This window comes from Schistocerca americana, chromosome 3, assembly GCF_021461395.2.
Source record: "Schistocerca americana isolate TAMUIC-IGC-003095 chromosome 3, iqSchAmer2.1, whole genome shotgun sequence".
NCBI classification, from domain to species: domain Eukaryota; kingdom Metazoa; phylum Arthropoda; class Insecta; order Orthoptera; family Acrididae; genus Schistocerca; species Schistocerca americana.
Window position 1 is genome coordinate 928722096 of NC_060121.1, and position 20933 is coordinate 928743028.

Sequence of the window (20933 nt, forward strand, 5' to 3'; positions counted from 1 at the left end):
CCATCCAGTCATAGCAGTTGCAGCCTGGCTGGTTAACCATTGCCCAGAGTACCTGTGTCCCAGTTATGATGGGCACATACTCATTGGCATGCACAGGGTGTTCCTGCTCATGTAGCAATAGTGTGATGCATGACCAGTGTGCTACCACTGTGCAGGTTCTTGACAACCACCCCCAAAATAGGATGACTACTGTGTTGGGTTTCGGATGTAGAACTTTTGAAGGAGGAGTACAAAGATGGTAAGACATAAAAGGTGGAACGTGCACTGCATCCAGCAGTAAAGACTGTTTGAGGACGGGGTTAGACACTGTGTCCTTGGCGACCTGGGCACTAGTGATCAGAGAGCCGTCTACCACTTGGCAAGAGAAGACATCCAAATAAAAACACATGAGTTCCTCTCGACCAAACTTGGGGTCTGGACAGACAGGCAGCCTGGATAAGGTGTCCGTGTTGGCATGGCATCCAGTGGGGTGAAAATTCATGTCACAGTCGTATCTGGAGACGAACAAGGCTAGCTGCTGCAACCTGTGGGCTGCCTTATAGAGGATCTGGCCAGACAGATTGCATTATGAAACTAACAGATTGTGGTCTGTAATCAGTTGGAATTTGGCACCACACAAGAACGTGAAATTTGGTGACCACATACACAATGGCAAAAGCCTCTTCCTTGACATGAGAGTAGTGGACCCGTGCTGGACAGAGTTTTGGATGCAAACTCCAGTTGCTGCTCCAAGCCGTCTGCATTCTGACTGGTGAAGACTGCCCCCACACCGTACCACAAGGCGTCTGTAGCCAAAACCAATGGTTTGTTAGGAGCAAAAGTTTAGGTACCAAGGTGGGCAATCCTTTGGCATGGAAAAGGCTTGGTTGCTTGCTGGAGACCAGACAAAGGAAGCAACCTTGTGGAGAAGAAGGTAGTGAGGGTATGTATTGGTGGACGCTCCAGGAATGAACCAGTGGTAATATATCAGTTTTACCCAAGAAAGCCTACAGTTCATGCAACAATAAGGGACACAGCAGATCCATAATGGCCTAGACCAGACTTGTGAAGGCTTGGACACCCTTTTGTGATATGGTGTGCCCCAGATACTCAAGAGTGCAATGGAAAAATTTAAGACTGCTGTAGATTGCAATACAGACCCACAGCCCAAAATTTTTGAAAAAGAGCCCAGAGATTATGCAGGTCATCACTCATGGTATGTACAATAATCACAATGTCATCCAGGTAGCTGAAACAGAAAAGTGGATGTGACATGTTCCATATAGCATTGAAAAATTGCAGGGGCACTTGCAATGCCAAACATTAACCGTTGGTACTGTTACAAGCCGAAAGGCATATTAAGAACCATGATACAGTTGAACCCTCATCCAAGGATAACTGGTGATATGCTTTGAAAAGATCAAGTTTTGAGAAGAACTCACTCCTGCTAAGCATATGAACAGCTCTCCCAGGCATGACAATGGGTAGGGCTTCATCATGATAAGGGGTGTGGCCCATTTACTACAGGAAATATGAACCACAACCCTGAGAGACGCATGCTGGTCCATCTCCGCCTTGACTTGGAAGTGGAGGGTTATCAGAATATGCCGAGCCCGAAAAAATCTAGAACAAGCTGACTGCTTTAAGGTCTAATGCAAACACTAGGCCTTCTTCAAAAATATCCTGAAATTCAGAGCGCAGAGATTTCAATGACTGATATTGGATGTCAGCAGATACCAATTCCACGGAGTCGGTGACCAAAAAGCCAAAGGTCTAAAAGGCAACAAACCCGTAAAGGTTTCCTGAACTAACATAATGAACAACAATAATGGTAATAGCCCGAGTTACTGATCTACAGATAAGGTCAACAGTGAATTGACCAAGCAAGCGGATTTGCTGTTTACAGGTGACAGTGGAGAAGAGCCAACGTCTGAATATGTTTGGGCATTAAGCAGGGAAACTGCCATGCTGATATCCATCTGCAAACACATCTGCCGTGAGTGAACCAAACCCACAATAAAAATGTTGTTAAGACTTCTCATCACGAACCAGCCGCGAGAATGACACTTCCTGCATATCCATATCTGTATTCTCTGAAACTGTTTTTTGGTCATTGGTTGGCAGACTGCTACAATGTGCCTTCTCTCCGACACTTACGACAGATATCCCAATGCTGAGGACACATGTTGTGAGTAACAAGATGCACACGAGGCAACAGGGAGCAGCTGCTGTGACACTGTTTACACACTGTGCAGAAGTCACTGGACTCATCAGCTTGAACTGCCACTATGTCACCATCCCCGGTTGCAGTGGATGCAGCCAGGCCACCTTGCATCACCATGACACCGCACTATGCTTCCAGCTGCTGACCAGCGGTGTGAGAGACCTCATGTGACTCAGCAATGGACAATACCTAATCGATGGATGGATTTTCTAATTGGATAGCCCACTGCCGGACTTCCTTATCCAGGGCAGAGCAGATTATAACTTCATGAATCACAACATTCACATACAACTCTTTTGAATTGGATGTGGCAAAATGGCACTGGCTACTAAGGCTTTTGAGTCGCAGCCCCGGCATGGTAAGGCTGATGGGGCTGTTTCTTCCATACATAGAATTCAACCCTAGTGGCCACAGCACGTGTGTGGTGGGGATAATAGGAATTCCGCAACATCTGATACAAAGCAGGAGAAATACAAGACAAAAACAGTGTATGACATACCTCCACATCCGTACCATGGATGGTGTAAAAATGTTGCTGTGGGCGGTGTTTGTATGTTTCCCAATCTTCTGCTGCCTCATCAAATGGCAGGAATGGAGGAGGAAACAGAGGGGCACAAAAGGGGACAGAACAACTCCGGCACAGCCTGTCGCATGACCATCAGAAGTTCCATGTGAAGCAGAGCTTCCACCTAAAAAAAAAAAAAAGGGGGGGGGGGGGGGGGTGTCACAACTAAATGTGAAAAGCAACTGCACAATGAAACACGTGAAAAATAGCCCTACTCATCGCCAATGTGTTCTGACTACAAGAACACACAGATAATAACAAACCTAACACTTTATTACTTCAAGGATACAGGAACATGGAGTGGCTACACTACTAGCGCGAGATACACAGGTTGAATGTCAACATATGACTGAGAGCAAGGCTGAACTGGCCCAAGTCTATGAGTCATCACCCAGTCAGTACAGTGCACTACAGAGAGGCTACGTGCACACCCGAGAGTGGAGGCCTCTGCCGATGCTAGCATCTTGTGACTTGTGGTGCACCATACAGTTGTATGCCCAGGTTGCAGGTGTGGAATCTTACACGGGTCACTACAGGAGATTGCTTAATAAAAGTTACCAATCCTTGCATGGGTTCTTTAAACAGACTGAGCAGAGTTTCTCAAACCTCTTGTTTGGCCCTGTTTACAATTCCCAAGCTGACATAAAGATTTTCACAGCATCATTGTTGCAGTGATTAAAATTTCTCATCAATTCTATTTACTGATTCTGATAAACTATATTGCTGATCCAAGAGCACCATTCACCTCAAATGAAATGACAAACACTCACAACCCACTAGCTGTGGTCACACATGCATGCAACATACTACACTGGTTCCAATGTTGAAACCATAAATTCTGAGATATGATCAGTTGGTTCTGATATTTTGGGAACTAACAACATGAAGTCTCCTGACAACCTTTTTCACTTGAATTGTTTTCAGATCAACTGCAATAAACTGCTCGTTTTCTCTTGTACCACAGAAAACACTGAGAAGATCTGGCTGATTCAATTTGGGGCTTCTCAACAAAAATTATTTCAATTTTATTCAAATTTTACTCACAGAATTTATGTAAATCAAAATGTGTGAGAATTTAGTTTTTGCTTTGTGTGCTACAGGCTATCTTGTGCTCCAGTGTCTCCAATCGCAGCACATGCAAATTTTTCATGACTTCCTGGTAAAAAAAAAAAAAAAAAAAAAAAAAAAAAAAAAAAAAAAAAAAAAGTAAAGTTCCACTCAGCATTTACACCAAAATCTTTGAGTTGGTAGCACAGAAATTTTTCTAATAGCTACATACTCATTGTTGAAGTATGTTATTTTCTGCAGATTTGTCCCATTTTGTTTCTGTAAATTCACTTTTCATCCAAAGGCAACTGTAACTGTATCATGTCTTGGACCGTCACTAATTATTCAAAACCTGTTACATTGTATTTGTTCATTTTTAACAAAATACATAAAAATTGAATGCACAGCAGCTGGACTATTTTTCCCAGTGAAAACCATGGAGAGCATTCCGGACAACAAAGGAGCAATTCTCTGCAAAATCTAGCACTTCATTTACTTCACCAGACAAGATTTTATTTCACAGTTTTCAGGTATTGCATTTTATTTTTTTTAAACAAAGTGGTGAATGGTGAGGTCAGAGATTTTTTATGCTATCTCAGTGAAAAAATTGTCTACTGACAGTTGCTTTGTTTCAAGTGATGCATAATCTGTCTGGAGCCATTGGTTTTACTCCACAGTTTCTTCGGGATCAGTGTTGGGTTGGGTTGGATTGGGTTGGATTGGATTGTTTGGGGGAGGAGACCAAACAGCAAGGTCATTGGTCTCATAGTATTGGGGAAGGACAAGGAAGGAAATCGGCCATGCCCTTTCAAAGGAACCATCCCAGCATTTGCCTGGAGTGATTTAGGGAAATCACGGAAAACCTAAGTCAGGATGGCCGGATGTGGGATTGAACCATCATCCTCCCGAATGCGAGACCACTGTGCTAACCACTGTGCCACCTCGCTCAGTTGATCAATGTCCTTGTACAGATTAGTGAGGTGTGATTCAGCTGCTCTCTTCCAGGGCAACTCACACTGACACAGCATGCAAGTCTTTGATTCCATACCGAATACTGCTAAATACATCAAAAATTTATAGTCCTGGTCAATGATGGAGCTAGCAAGCATCAATTTGACTTTCTAGTGAATTGTACACACACACACACACACACACACACACACACACACACACACACACACACACACAAACAAAATTTGTTTCAAATTGCATAGTAATAGTTGTTTTTATTGCTGAACTTTTATTCCATCAGTTCTGACAGAAAAATAACCCTTTACGCCAGAGCTGAGCCTACTGAACTACTTGTTGTTGTTGTTGTCGTTGTTGTCTTCAGTCCAAAGACTATTTTGATGCAGTAGTACCCATGTGGATGACCTCACACTTCTCTTTGTTTAGTGCCAATTGCCACTTTTCTCACCATACAGAAATTCTCTCTAGATCATTTTGTAATTGGAATTGATCGTCTGATGATTTTACTAGATGGTAAATTACAGCGTCATCCGCAAAAAATCTAAGGTGGCTGCTCGGATTACCACCTAGATCATTTATGTAAATCAGGAACAGCAGAGGGCCTATGACACTACCTTGTGAAATGCCAGATATCACTTCTGTTCTACTCGATGATTTACCGTCCATCACTACGAACTGTGACCTCTCCGAGAGGAAATCACGAATCCAGTCACACAACTCAGACAATACTCCACATGCACACAATTTGATTAATAGTCACTTGTGCGGAATGGTATCAAAAGCCTAAATCTAGGAATGTGGAATCGATCTAAGATCCCTTGTTGACAGCACTCATTGCTTCATGGGAATAAAGAGCTAGCTGCATTGCACAAAAACAATATTTTCGGAATCCGTGTTGATTATGTATCAACAAGTCATTTTCTTCAAGAGGATTCATAATGTTCGAGTACAGTATATGCTCCAAACTCCTACTGCAAATTGAGGTCAGTGATATGGGTCTGTAATTCAATGGGTTGCTCCTATTTCCTTTTTCCTTTCTTGAATATTGGTGAGACCAGTGCTACTTTCCAGTCTTTAGGAACAGGCCTTTTGTCAAGTGAGCGGTTGTATATGATTGCTAAGAAAGGTGCTATTGTGTGTGCATACTCTGAAAGGAACCTGATTGGTATACCATCTGGACCAGAAGACTTGCCTTTCTTACGTGATTTGAGTTGTTTCGCAACACCTAACTACTTTTATGTCACTCATGCTAACAGCTGTTCTGGTTTCAAATTCTGGAATATTTACTTCGTCTTCCTTCTTGAAGGAATTATGGAAAACTGTATTTAGTAACTCCGCTTTAGTGGCACCATAATCGGTAACATTTCCATTGCTATCGCTCAGTGACAGTATTGATTGTTTTTTTGCCACTGGTGTACTTTACATACAACCACAATCTCTTTGGGTTATCTACCATATTTTGGGGAAAGAAAGAAATACAGTAGAAGAAGAATGGGTAGCTTTGAGGGATGAAATAGTGAAGGCAGCAGAGGATCAAATAGGTAAAAAGAATAGGGCTAGTAAAAACCCTTGGGTAACAGAAGAAATATTGAATTTAATTGATGAAAGGAGAAAATATAAAAATGCAGTAAATGAAGCAGGCAAAAAGGAATACAAACGTCTCAAAAATGATATCGACAGGAAATGCAAAATGGCTAAGCAGGGATGGCTAGAGGACAAATGTAAGGATGTAGAGGCTTATCTTACTAGGGGTAAGATTGATACTGACCAAAAGGAAAATTAAAGAGACTTTTGGAGAAAGGAGAACCACTTGCACGAATATCAAGAGTTCAGATGGAAACCCAGTTCTAAACAAAGAAGGGAAAGCAGAAAGGTGGAAGGAGTATATAGAGGGTCTATACAAGGGCGATGTACTTGAGGACAATATTATGGAAATGGAAGAGGATGTGGATGAAGATGAAATAGGAGATATGATATTGCGTGACGAGTTCGACAGAGCACTGAAAGACCTGAGTTGAAACAAGGCCCCCGGAGTAGACAACATTCCATTAGAACTACTGACAACCTTGGGAGAGCCAGTCCTGACAAAACTCTGGTGAGCAAGATGTATGAGATAGGCAAAATATCCTCAGACTTCAAGAAGAATATAATAATCCCAATCCCAAAGAAAGTAGGTATTGACAGATGTGAAACTTACCGAACTATCAGTTTAATAAGTCACAGCTGCAAAATACTAATGCGAATTCTTTACAGACGAATGGAAAAACTGATAGAAGCCGACCTCGGGGAAGATCAGTTTGGATTCCGTAGAAATGTTGGAACACGTGAGGCAATGCTGACCCTACGACTTATCTTAGAAGAAAGATTAAGGAAAGGCAAACCTACGTTTCTAGCATTTGTAGACTTAGAGAAAGCTTTTGACAATGTTGATTGGAATACTCTCTTTCAAATTCTGAAGGAGGGTATAAGATGAACATCAACAAAAGCAAAACGAGGATAATGGAATGTAGTCGAATTAAGTCGGGTGATGCTGAGGGAATTAGATTAGGAAATGAGACACAAAGTAGTAAAGGAGTTTTGCTATTTGGGGAGCAAAGTAACTGATGATGGTCGAAGTAGAGAGGATATAAAATGTAGACTGGCAATGGCAAGGAAAGCGTTTCTTAAGAAGAGAAATTTGTTAACATCGAGTATAGATTTAAGTGTCAGGAAGTCGTTTCTCAAAGTATTTGTATAGAGTGTAGCCATGTATGGAAGTGAAACGTGGGCGATAAATAGCTTAGACAAGAAGAGAATAGAAGCTTTCAAAATGTGGTTCTACAGAAGAATGCTGAAGATTAAATGGGTAGATCACATAACTAATGAGGAGGTATTGAATAGAATTGGGGAGAGGAGGAGCTTGTGGCACAACTTGACTAGAAGAAGGGACCGGTTGGTAGGACATGTTCTGAGACATCGAGGGATCACCAATTTAGTATAGGAGGGCAGCGTGGAGGGTAAAAATTGTAGAGGGAGACCAAGAGATGAATACACTAAGCAGATTCAGAAGGATGTAGGTTGCAGTAGGTACTGGGAGATGAAGAAGCTTGCACAGGATAGAGTAGCATGGAGAGCTGCATCAAACCAGTCTCAGGACTGAAGACCACAACAACAACACCATATTTTGAGTCAATGTTTCATTGCGGAAACTATTAAAAGCATCTCTCATTGATGTCCACACTAAATTTCAAGCTTCTGTGAAACTTAGCCAGTCTTGAGGATTTTGTATTCTTCTGAATTTGGCATGCTTTTTTCGTTGCTTCTGCAACAGTGTTCTGACATGTTTTGTGTACCACGGTGGATCAGTCCCATCTGTTATTAACTTATGCGGTATGAATCTATCTATTGCTGTTAATACTGTATCTCTGAATTTGAGCCATATCTGGTCTACACTTACATAATTAGCTTTGAAGGAATGAAGACTCTCTCCTCGGAAGGCATCAAGCGAATTTTTATCTGCTGTTTTAAGTAGAGATATATTTTGCGTTTATTTATAGTGGTTTCGGTTGATATGGTTTTGAGCTTCGCTACTATGACCTTGTGTTCACTAATCCCTGTATCCGCCATGACGCTCTCTATTAGATCAGGATTATTTGTGGCTGTGAGGTTAAGAGCATTTTCGCAACCATTTACAATTCATGTTGGTTCCTCATGAACTAACTGTTCAAAGAAATTCTCAGCGAAAGCATTTAGTACAATTTCGGAAGATGTTTTCTGTCTACTGCCGGCTTTGAACATGTATTTTCGCCAACAAATCGAAGGTAGATTGAAGTCTCCACCAATTACAACGTAGCTAAACAAAGGACCAAAAGTAGCTTGGATTTCAATGTTTGAAAAGCAAGTTTACAATATGAGCTCCAGCAAAAAGGTACATTCTTGCATGCAATGGATAGGCCAAAGTGGCCGTTGCTGGTAGGTTAGATTAGATTAGATTAGATTAATACTAGTTCCATGGATCATGAATACGATATTTCGTGTTGATGTGGAACAAGTCAAATTTTCCAATACATGACATAATTAAGTTAATTTAACATCATAATTAAGTTAATAAAACAACTTTTTATTTTTTGTTTGCCCTGTTCCAGAGAGCTATTACACAGGTGGCTGAGAATCTTACTTATCTGTTGAGAACAAGCTTTTAGTATTTTGCTGGAAATGCCATCAATTCCATGTGAGTTTTTGCTTTTAAGCAAGTTTATTATTTTCCTAATTTCAGAGGGAGAAGTGGGTGAGATTTCAATTGTATCAAATTGCATAGGTATGGCCTCTTCCATTAACAGCCTAGCATCTTCTAATGAACACCTGGATCCTACTATATCCACAACATTTAGAAAATGATTATTAAAAATATTTTCAACTTCTGACTTTTTGTTCGTAAAGTTTTCATTCAATATGATGGTAAAAAAAATGGAAATGTCGTGTGGCTAGGGCCTCCCGTCGGGTAGACCGTTCGCCTGGTGCAGGTCTTTCGATTTGACGCCACTTCGGCGACCTGCGTGTCGATGGGGATGAAATGATGATGATTAGGACAACACAACACCCAGTCCCTGAGCGGAGAAAATTTCCAACCCAGCCGGGAATCGAACCCGGGCCCTTAGGATTGACAGTCTGTCACGCTGACCACTCAGCTACCGGGGCGGACTAATATGATGGTAATACTGTCTTCCTGTGCTCTTGGTTGACCTGTTTCTCTTTTAATAATATTCCAATTTGTTTTAATTTTATTATCACAGTTGCTGATTTCAGACATGATACACATACTTCTGGATTTTTTTAATAACTTTTCTTAATATAGCACAGTAGTTTTTATAATGTTTGATAGTTTCTGGGTCACTACTCTTTCTTGCTGTCAGATACATTCCCCTTTTCCGGTTACAAGATATTTTTATACCCTTAGTAAGCCATGGTTTGTTACATGGTTTCTTACGAGTATATTTAACTATTTTCTTGGGGAAGCAGTTTTCAAATGCATTTACAAAAGTGTCATGAAATAAATTATATTTTAAATTGGCATTAGGTTCACGGTACACCTCATCCCAGTCTAACTGCTGTAGGCTTTCCCTGAAATTTGCAATTGTTAAATCATTGACTGAATGTACTACTTTGGACTGTTTAGTACTGCTGAATGGAGCTATGTCATATATGGTAACTAGCTGTGCACCATTTATGGTATCTTTCCTACCAAGCCCTGAAGCTCTACTGTGGACAATGAGAGGGGAGGCATAGATGTAACAGCAACAATGTGGTGTGGCAAAGGGCAAACCCAATTCCACGAGACCTCGAACCCTAAATAAACACTGGCCAGTTGAAAAAAACAGATTTTGCGAGGTTATGATGTAAGCCTGCGGACTGCAAGACAGAAAACAAAGTCCACAAATTTTTCAATTGATCAGCCATGGAGGAGCCTGTGACAACAATATCATCCAGATAATTAATGCAACCTGGTAGGCATTGTCAACTACTCTAAAAATCATTAGAAAATAGCAGGGGTGCTACCCACACCATATATTGAGAGAGACAAAAAGGAGTATTCAAAACCAGAACTTGCTGAGAATCTTTGTCCACAGGGACCAGCAGATATGCTTCAGACAAATCAATTTTCACAGTTTCTCCTGGTGCGGTAGAGGATATGTATCCTTGATCGACTGCACGTTGACAGTAATACTGAAGTCACCACAGTGGTGAAGTTTACCCAACAGCTTCTGAACTTCAACCAGCAGAGATGACCATTCAGCAGCTGTAATAGGTTTGCACCGCTCCTACAGATTGAAGTCTGTTCAGTTCTGCTTTCAGCTTTCATTTGATCTTTCAGGGTGACAGGAATAGGATGCGCATGACAAAAACAAGGTTGAACCATGGTTTCCAAAGAAATTCGAGAAGAAAAATTCATAGCACACCCTATACCTTCTGAAAAAAAGATCCATAAACTTCTCACAGCGTTTCTAATTGAATATACAGTACCTGAACGCACACGACGTTAGTGACAGAAAATCCGGATGTCCAAAACGCACCCACTCCAATCAAGTTCTCAACACCGGCATCAGCAACCACCAAAAATGTAATGGAACGGACAAGTGACTTGTAAGAGGCAGATAGTGTAAATTGTCCCAGCATTGCAATGTTCTGTATGTTGTAACGGACCAGCTTCTGCATGACCGGTGTCACTGGTGGCAATCCTACAGCGCACAGTGCCCCATTCTAATTATTAGATTTGATTAGTACATTTTCTTTTATGTCAGCCTACCTACATAAATAGTTAAGTTGTGCAAATACAATGTATTTACAAATGATATTGACGTAACCCACTTATTATATTTAAAAAAAAATGTCTTCTATTGATTTCTGTTTACAACTTTCCCTATACTGATTGTGTGATATTTGTTATGGCTGTCTACTTTGATACTGATACTGATACTGCTATTGCTATTAAAACATGCAATTCTCACAAGAAGGTTTTCCATTCTTCTAATTTTTGACGTTGTCTCTAGTTTAACGTAGGCCTCGAGCATACAGCTAAAATGGCATACAGTTATCCACATGATGATTTTAAGTTTAGTAGGATTTGGTCCATGAAAGATCAAAAATTGTCTCTATTCAAGTGTGGGAATAGGCATGATGCTGAAAATTACCAACCCATTTCACTCCTCTCGACATTCTCTAAAGTAACTGACAGGTTAACAAAACCAGGACTCACGAAGTACTTAGATGAACACAGCCCACTGAATAATAACCAGCATGGCTCTTTAACTGGTAGAAGTATAGAAACAGTAAGAAATTATTACACAACTAAAATAGCTAGTAATTTTGATGTCTGAGTTACTTTAGAGCTCTCAAAAGCTTTCGATACGGTTAGTTATGAAATCCTTTTAGGTAAAGTTGGATGTATTGTGGATAAGAGGAGCAGAAAATGAATGGTTCAATCATATTTGCAAACTAGATTACAGGTTGTGGAAATCATCAGTTCATGCTATCATAAAATCAAATTAGTTTGTGACATTAAGAAATCTCTGTTCACTACAAATGACCAAGGACTTAAGTCCTTTCATTCATGATTTTGTGCTAACAGGCTGGCCCTAAATGTGAAGAAAACATGCTATAGTAAAATTTGGGAAGGCTAGTCAAAACCAAGATCTCCATCTGGTACTGGGTGGAAATGAGCCAAAGGACATGGTGCACAAAACTTAGGTATGTGTGTTGACCAAGACAGACGGAAAAGACCATGTACCTAACCTCCCAGAAACTCAGTCCTGCATGTTTTGCTTTGAGAATTATTTTTAAAGTCTGCTTAATACATGTTGCTAGAATGGCTTATTTTGGTTACTTCTAGTCCTTGTAGCTTATGGAATAGTTTTCTGGGGTAAATTAATAGCTGATTAAATGAAATTTTTACACTACAGTGAAGGGCTATTTGAATCTTGTCACGTAGCTCAGTTTGGACTTTTTTTTCCCCTCCTTGTACATATACAAATGTGGCTTGATGACGAGCTAGAGTTGGTAATCTGCTAACCAACCCCACCTATCACAGTTATAATACTCGCAACTGTTGGTCCCTCCATACAGAACAACCTACACTCAAAGACACATGAGTCATGTTGGTGCCGTTCTTTAAAATAATGCACTGCCAACATATACAAAAACGCTGGAGATGGAAACAGCTTTTAGATCATAGTTAAAATCACTTTTTGTTCAGAAGAGTTTCTACAATGTAAATGAATACGTTACCCTGTAGGATTCTATGTTGAGTTCCTGTGATTCTGTTAACTGCTGGTGGAGCTATAGCACTGTGTTGGTCTTTGCAAAGAATGATTCTGCTGTTGGTCTTCTGTATCCTCTGTTTTAGATGCAGCACGACACACCTTTGCTGAGAAAATTTCTGGTGCTAACCTAATTGTGATGGTTGTAATACATTCTTAGCAAGTTTCATATCCTTGTGCTTTATACCTTTTAGCGGTGCTACACAATATGCTATTGTGTTTTAAATCAAAGTTTCACATTTTACCGACATTACTGATTGACTTATTGTGCATTTTGTACTTTTATGCATTGTCATGTGATTTGTTCATATGTTTTCACTTTTTCAGACGCAGTTTTATTTTCAAAATTTCTTTTTCATTTATTTACTTATTGACTGTACATGTTGCACTCACAATCTAGATTTTTTATTCTCCATCCAAGCATGACTGAGGGAGTTTGCTACTCCAGTCTTAATGTAGTGGACTCACATTCAGAAGGACTGGAGTTTATCCTCAGTCCAGCCATTCTGACTTGGGTTTTCCATAGTGTCCCCTTGTAGCAGAGGTGAATGCTATGATGGTTCCTTTGATGAGGTCATAGATTTCCTGCCATATCCTCATCTTATCCTATCCTATCCTATCCTATTTTGTAAAAATTTATATGTAAATATTTCTGTATGATGCTGACATATCCAATACTATTGTACCAAATGGTCCACGGACAAATAAATAAAATAATGAATAAATTTGTGTGTAGGTTTATTAGTAGCAAGATTAGACTGCTATTATAACTGTCCACTTATCTAACTGATATTTAACTGTCACTTATATACTAAGAACATATACTTCGTTATTGGCTTACCCATATTTGGAGACTTGTTTTTACAGTTCTTATTATCCTCCATATTACATGAGAAACATAGCTTGTGGATTATCCGTACATATTGGCAGTTTTGAGACTTACTCCGATATTATCAATGACAAATATGCTCTAATGTATCCAGTTTGTACCTTTACGTCATGCAAGTCTTGTTAGTAATACTGCTGCTAATTTTGTTGTTTAGGGCCTCATGGTGGCATATTATATCACTGAAAAAGTAGTGTGGAAAATAAATTGGAGATGAAATTACAGCTGACTGTTCTTGATACTTTCTCCATGTTCACATGCAGGTGCCATCTCAGTTTATTATCCATCTACATGCCTAAGAATTTCATACACAGAGCCTCACTCAGAGTGTGCCAATTGACCTCTACTTCTGATGTCTGCAAATCAGTTTTATTTGCTTGAAATTGCATTATACCAATTCTTGTAAGATCAGATGTTAAACTTTAAGACAAATATTGACATTTCAGAAGTGTTCTTCAATGTCTCAGGTAAGTTATTTACACAGGCCAAGAACAGGAGGAGCCAATTGCCAAATATTGTGGAAAAACAATATTTAAAGATGTCCACTTTGAATTCAGTCTTATTTCTATTGTAGCAATTGTCAATGTGACCCTCTGTTTTGTATTGTTAATAGATGACTCCACCATTTGATGCCATATCATTTTAGTTTCCCTAATGGAATTTATGATCTACATAATCACAGAATTTGGTAAGATCACATAAAATGGCAACAGCACAGCTTTTCTTGTTTTATTAAACTAGAACTGAGTTTTTGTGGATATCTACTAGTTCCTCTGTACAGAAGCTCTTATAGAAGCTGAACTGAGCTGCTGTTGACAGATTATTGTCAGAGAAGTGGTTCAATGCTCTGTTGTGATACCTTCTCAAAACTGTTAGATCATGGAAAGGAGAGAGATGGGTCTATAACAAGAGGTCACTTGTTTATCTCCACTTTTATAAATGAGTGTACTACCACATACTTCAATATTTCAAGACCTATACCTTGACCCACCATCTGGTTGCAAAGGTAACTCAGACAAGGCATTACCAAGTTGGCACAAGACAGTGCCATCTCTGGCAGTCAGTAGTTTTACTACTGATGACAATGGTAGAACTAGCCACAAAAACTCGAGAATTTTATTGGAATTGATGTGGCTTCAAAACCGAGAAGATTTTTATCTTGGCACAAGACATTAGTACTTTCACTGAAATAGAAATTTAAGAGTTAGCCTATTGCTTTTCAGTGACCTAATGATTCTTGTGACTTCTATAATATATGATTTGTCAAAACTGCTGTTTGATGGTGCACTCAATGCCTAACCAAGTCCAATAAATCTGCTTTCTATGTTGCCGCCCCCCCCCCCCCCCCCCCCCCCATGTTATCAGCTACTATAGGAACAATTCACTGAATTTGGTAGCCAATCATTTGAATTTAATATCATCTCTCACAATGCTAATGTTAGAAAGAAGAGTTTAACAGAGTTTGTTCCATTCTTAATCATGTTCCAAAGCACTTCACATATACAAATTTCAGGACATCATTTCAGCAGTGAAATAGGAATGCTGAATGTGTGTGGCTATAACTTCTACTTCAATGCAGCACAGATATGGAGGAGGTAGAGATTAAGACACAAAGGAATTACGACATGTAGCTGCTAGTGAACACTGATTTATGCCAATGGAGAAAGTTTAAAATTTATGCCACACCGGGATTTGAACCTGGGCCTCCTGCTTACTAGGCAGATGCTCTGACCCACCCTTTTTAAGTACATAATTTTCAACTGACATTTAAAAGTAATAAAACAAACTAAAATTAATTACAGGTTCCTTGGCATTTTAGAAAAAATCCAAGTCTAAACCAGATAGTGATGTTCGTCACTTGATCGTATTTGTTTTTCAAAGATCTAATTGTCTCTCATTTCTTCATGTTCTGAATCGCATCATCGAAAATGGAGTTCACATGACCACTGAGCCATCTGGACACAGTGGTCATTGCAACTGCACAGACTTCCCTAGCATGCCTCTCGTCAGACCCAAATTCTCAACTTACCTGCAAACTACTGATGTAGTGCTCCTGCCCATTATCCTCATTATTCGTAGCGTTTTGCCAAATCCCATAAGAATTCGAATGTGGTGTGAATCTGCACTGACGCGATCATTGGCCAATCTCCCCTTAATTGTATATGTAGAGTCTGCTCTTTTGGACATGTCAGAAAGAACACACACCATTTTGATCCTACAGCCACTTTCAGTCAAGATACAAAGGAATTATGAAATGTAGCTGCTAGTGGGCACTGATTTACATTAATGGGGAAATTTGAAAAACTCCTGCACCGTGCTGATGTTTATCGAACAATTCTTTATTATTTAATTCTTATATTCCATGTAGGGCCATCTTGCAGTTATACCTGAAATAAGCTTTGAAAAATGTGTTCCGGCTCTACCTACATCAAGTGAATCGCTCACTAAGTGGATACAAAGGATTTGAAACAAATAGCAAAGAAGGAATACAAATATAGAAACACTGAAATTCTGAGCTCCTGTAATGGGCATTTTGAAACCACAGTGCTAGAAATTCGTGGAGAGATCACAGTAATGCAAAGAGTTTGCTGGTAATTTAACATTATTCATTAAAATGTGTGATGAACTTTTTTAAAAATTTTATATCCTACATAATAAAATAAACCACGTGGAGATTTCAATTTAACTCGTGGCGTCTCTGGCGCAGAGTGCCCTAACTTTGACTCTTATTTCTTTGGACTGCTTTTGTTCTAGCTGCTTCTCGGAGCGTAACTTCTTGTTCTTCCATGTTTGATCGTTTTGTCTCAGTGATTAATAAATCTACTTAGTGTGTGTTATTACTAACCAACCATATGTGATAACCACAGTGGTGACCCCAACACCACCACCACCACCACCACCACCACCATCATCATCATCATCGTCGTCTCATTGCGAGTTTTTTGTGCTTGTTTTCGTCATTTATGAACTTCATGTGCCAGCCCACATTGCTTCCGCCCCAATGGATCTACCAGTGTCTTTCGGTGCAAGTGCCACATACCCTATTAACCATGCTTGGGACCACGAGTGGTCAAATGTATCTAATGCGACTTTGGTTAAAAGTGAACAATTATTTATGTCCGTCCATGCCGACGGCCACCTAACCTTAACCAGCTCAACATGGCCACCGTCTAGTGTGGCAGCACAACAGCCACAACATTAACAGTGCACGCCGCCTAATGACATTGTGGACAATCTTCAAGTTAAAGACATTGCGGTCTATCCTTCATCAACGCCTTTATCTTCAGAATGATTTGACGAGCCGAAGAAGATCCAGAACCGTGAATCGAATATTTCTATGCATAGGATTGCACGTTCTTGCGGTTCCCAGGTCAGCCTCCCCATGGCTGCACTTCGACCGCCTTCCGCCCACTGTTGCAACGGCACTGGCTGTTATACCCATGCCGTGTTCTTCGTCAGGCCTGCTGTTTGGACACACCATGGCGACTTTTATGCCCACCACCTCTACACCGTGTGCTGCATGCGGCCGCCGCCCCACGCAGACCTCGGGCAATGCACCATTCACCGCTACTGCACTTCCAGTGTCGGAGGCATCCTGCTCTGATTGCACATATCTCCGACTGCTGGTGCTGCCTCAACATGTATTACCCGGCAGGTTTCCCAAGCTACCTGCTCATCCGAACCTCAACAGAAACTTGCACAAGTATTAGACAGCAAAAGCACTGCTCATCAAGTGCTTTTGTCGCCCTCCAGCGGAGACCATCCACCACATTATTCACAACGAGCTTCTCAACAACCGCACTCCTTCCCAGCTTTGGAGGCAGCTATGTGTATTAATTGACGATCAAGCCTTACCTGATGTCGCATTTTGGACCCTGTGGATGGTCAAAATGCCTTCAGATCTGCAAATCCATCTACTGTCTCACGTCACCGATCTACTTGAGGTTTGTTTATGCATGGCAGATCGGGCTTACACTATCATTTGTCACCGACACCGCCTGTCATGGATGACGTCTCCATCACCCTCAGGTGGCACACCTGCACCTTCGGTTCTGCGCCCTGCAGGCAGAGACCAGCGCATTCGCATTAGGGCCTCAGCTGCCAGTCAAGAGCTGCCACCTAGCAGTCTAGAGAAGGTACTGCCTACAGTTTCCTGACGGCCGCTGACCTCGCTTGAGCAGCAACCCGATTGGTTACCGGCCCCAACGCAATCAGCTGTGGCCCCTCTCACTCCGCACTGCCCTGCTTACTGGCCTATCCGCTGTGCTGGTTCCATGCTACTTGCGGGGGTGCCACCCGCAACTGTTGTGCGCCTTGCGCGATACCCAAACAATTCTGGCGGGCATGTTTAGGTGCCACATCCCGCCATGTTCCTTCACGGCGCCTACTGTCCGACACTGCACCACTCACTTCAGCGACGCGATGTCTCTATGCCACTGACACGTCATCAGGCATTCGCTTTCTTGTCAACAGTTAGCGTTATGCCGGCCAAGCATGCTGGTGACACTTTAACCTACTACCTTCTCCTTGATCGCTGATAATCATTCTCCTATTGCAGTCCATGGCTCCATCATGATGTCGCTTCCCCTATCACCTGTCCACACCTTCCCTTGGACTTTCCATGTTGCTGATGTGGATGAACCTGTGATCGGGCTTGGATTTTCTACATTGTTATGACCTTTCACCAGACCTGCGAGCCGCCATCTGACTCTACTGTTCCGTGCTCGCGTGAGTTCAGGATGACTTTGCTCTATGCCTCCTTGGCTACGCTTTCCACATGTGCATCCCTGCTTAAGCGCATTACTGCACGGTTCACTGACCTGTCAGACGTGCGCTCACAAATCAACAAACTCCGCATCCAGAATGTTGCTTTATGCACCCGCATTGCCTCTACCTCTGCTGAGTTGTCAATACATCGTCTATCTGCAGAACCGCAACAAGGCAACCCAACATACGCCACTACCACGCCTTCTCACCAACCTGCTCCTGTGTCGAGCATTCAACCGCTTGCTGTCGTTTTCGCATCGCTGCGGACGAATCTCCAAGATGCACCTGCATGCGCCCCTCCTGGTTCTTCGCACCGGGTCACTCCTTCACCATGCCTTCCATCATCTACTACAGCCAATGTCCCACCTATGCCGCCTCGGTTTACCAAGGTCAGTGAAGCAACTTTGCCTGCGGATCTCTTCTTGACCCCTCTTGCTGACCACCCTTCGCGAGTATCGGCCATCAGTAATGGCACTTTTTGTAGGATTTTGCACCACCAACGGCCCACCTGTTATAAGCCCAGGCGCCTTAACACTTCCAAACTTCTGCGCGCCAAGGCGATCATTCAGGATCTGTTTGTTTTGGGCGTCCTCCACCCCTCAGATAGCAACTGGTCTTCAGCCATTCACCTTGTTCCTAAAAACGACGGCACCTTATGCATGTGCAGGGACTACAGGTCCCTTAACACTTGCATCACTACTGATATCTACCCAATTCCTCATATACAGGATTTCACGCAATTACTATATGGTTTTAATTTTTTTCTCTGTTTCAGATTGTTCCAAGGCATACCATCAGATCCCTGTGCATCCACCGGGCATTCCTAAGACGGCCATCATCACACCCTTCGGCCTATTTGAATACTGTTACACACCTTATGGATTGAAAAATGCTGCGCAAACATGGCAGCGGTTCATTGACTCCATTCTGCTCCCTTTGCCATTTGCTTACGCTTACTTAGATGATACAGTGATCTTTTCTTCCTCCGCTGAGGAGTATCAAGTTCACCTTGATGCCATTCATTCGGTCCTCGCTGCCAACTGTGTCGTGATCAACCATGGTAAATCTCAACTGTGTTCCACATCAGTGACCTTCCTAGCCCATACTGTCTCCGCCGACGGCCTCTGACCGATAAGTTCTCATGCCGAAACCATACTTGATATCCCTCTCCCCAAGGATTAAGCCCAGCTCCGTCATTTTCTGAGTATCGCTAATTTCTATTGCCACCATATTCCTCAGGGTGCCTCCAACCAACTGGCCCTCACCAATGCCCTCTTTGGCAAGAACACCACTGGGAAATGGAAGTTGGAGTGGACCAAACCCATGCTCGATGCATTTTGTAACCTTAAAACTGCCATCGCCAATGCCGTCACACTCGCCCACCATAATCCTGAGGCCCATGTCTCAATCGCTACAGACGCCAGTGACTCAGCTATGGGCGCTGTTTTACACCAGCACACCGGTGATTCCACCCAATCCCTCCACTTCTTTTCCAAGAAACTAACTAAGAGCCAGTGTAAATGGTCAGCTTTTGACCATGAGTTCCTCGCAGTGTACGAGGCAATTTTCCACAGTGACCTGAAGGGGCAACCTATCTTGATCTACAGGGTGAAAAGTATTTAAACCGACAAACTCTGGGAGGTTGTAGGGGACATCAAAACAAATATTTTCCCCTAATGTCATTTTTTCATATGAGGATTATTTAAACCAATGGAGGTTGTATTACGATCTTCAGTTGTAGGCAACTGTTGTCCACCAGTGTAGTAGTGCATTGTCTCTGTTTATTAATGGAGCAATTCACCTGGAGTTAGTACACTGATATGGTTGGTGCATACTACATAGCGCACTACAACGGATAAGCTGCACAACGGGTTTATCAACGACAATATCCTAATCCCCGTATCCCGCATCATACGACCTTTGCTGCTGTATACCAACAGCTGCGTGAGACTGGGTCATTTAGAAGATTACCTGGACAGGGACGCCGTCGCATGGTAAGAACGCTGCAATATGAGGAAGCTGTCTTGCAGCATGTGGAGCGGGATCCTTCCATCAGCACTCGTGCAATTGCACGTAACATGGGGACGAATCAGACAAATGTAAGAACAGTCCTTCGAGAGCAATTATGTCCATTTCACTTACAGCATGTCCACAACCTGGAACCAGCTGATTATCCACCCAGAGCACAGTTCTCGCAGTGGTACCTGGAACAGTGTGAAATGCATCCTATATTTCCATTCTCTGTGTTGTTTACCGATGAAGCAACGATCGGGCGTGATGGAGTCTTCAACATGCACAATTCGCATGTTTGGAGTGAGGATAATCCATATGCCACAGTTACTAAAGTGTGCGTCATTTACGACAGCGGCCGAGTTTAGGTTCGTTCTGCGCATCTGACGTCACAAAACACAGTCAGCCAATGAACAGAGAACGACGTTGACAGAGCTCGACTGCAGTGCAGAGCACGGACGAGTGTCTTCAGTTTTAGAAACGTTCAGTCATAAATAAAGTAATCGAACAAAAGCAATGTCTTGATAGCAGACTTTCTTTTATAGAAAGTTTGGAAAAAGCATTCTTTATACAAATTACTTCATATTCTATTAATTAATTAAACCAAACAAGCAAGAAGCCTCCTAATTCAGGCAATAGCAAGGGAAGGTGTTTGTATCATTCTCACTAACAGCTTTTTCGCAATAAAGAACA

The 20933-nt window shown here is 41.8% G+C and overlaps 1 protein-coding gene across 4 annotated transcripts in view; it reads right to left on the bottom strand.

Annotated features, from left to right (window-relative positions):
* LOC124607209 (zinc finger protein 501-like) overlaps positions 1-20933 on the bottom strand; it is a 59378-nt gene that overhangs the window by 33464 nt on the left and 4981 nt on the right. Inside the window, exons 1-2 of one of the 4 annotated variants that reach the window (XM_047139479.1) lie at positions 8221-8240; positions 2703-2892 (exon numbers count right to left, since the gene is read on the bottom strand). The exons of 1 other annotated variant lie outside the window; for it this stretch is intronic. The gene's annotated coding sequence lies outside the window, so the exon portion shown is untranslated. Of the gene's footprint in view, positions 1-2702; positions 2893-3812; positions 3925-8220; positions 8241-20933 lie in introns of those variants that run through there. 2 more of the 4 variants (XM_047139478.1, XM_047139477.1) reach the window with 2 other exon arrangements.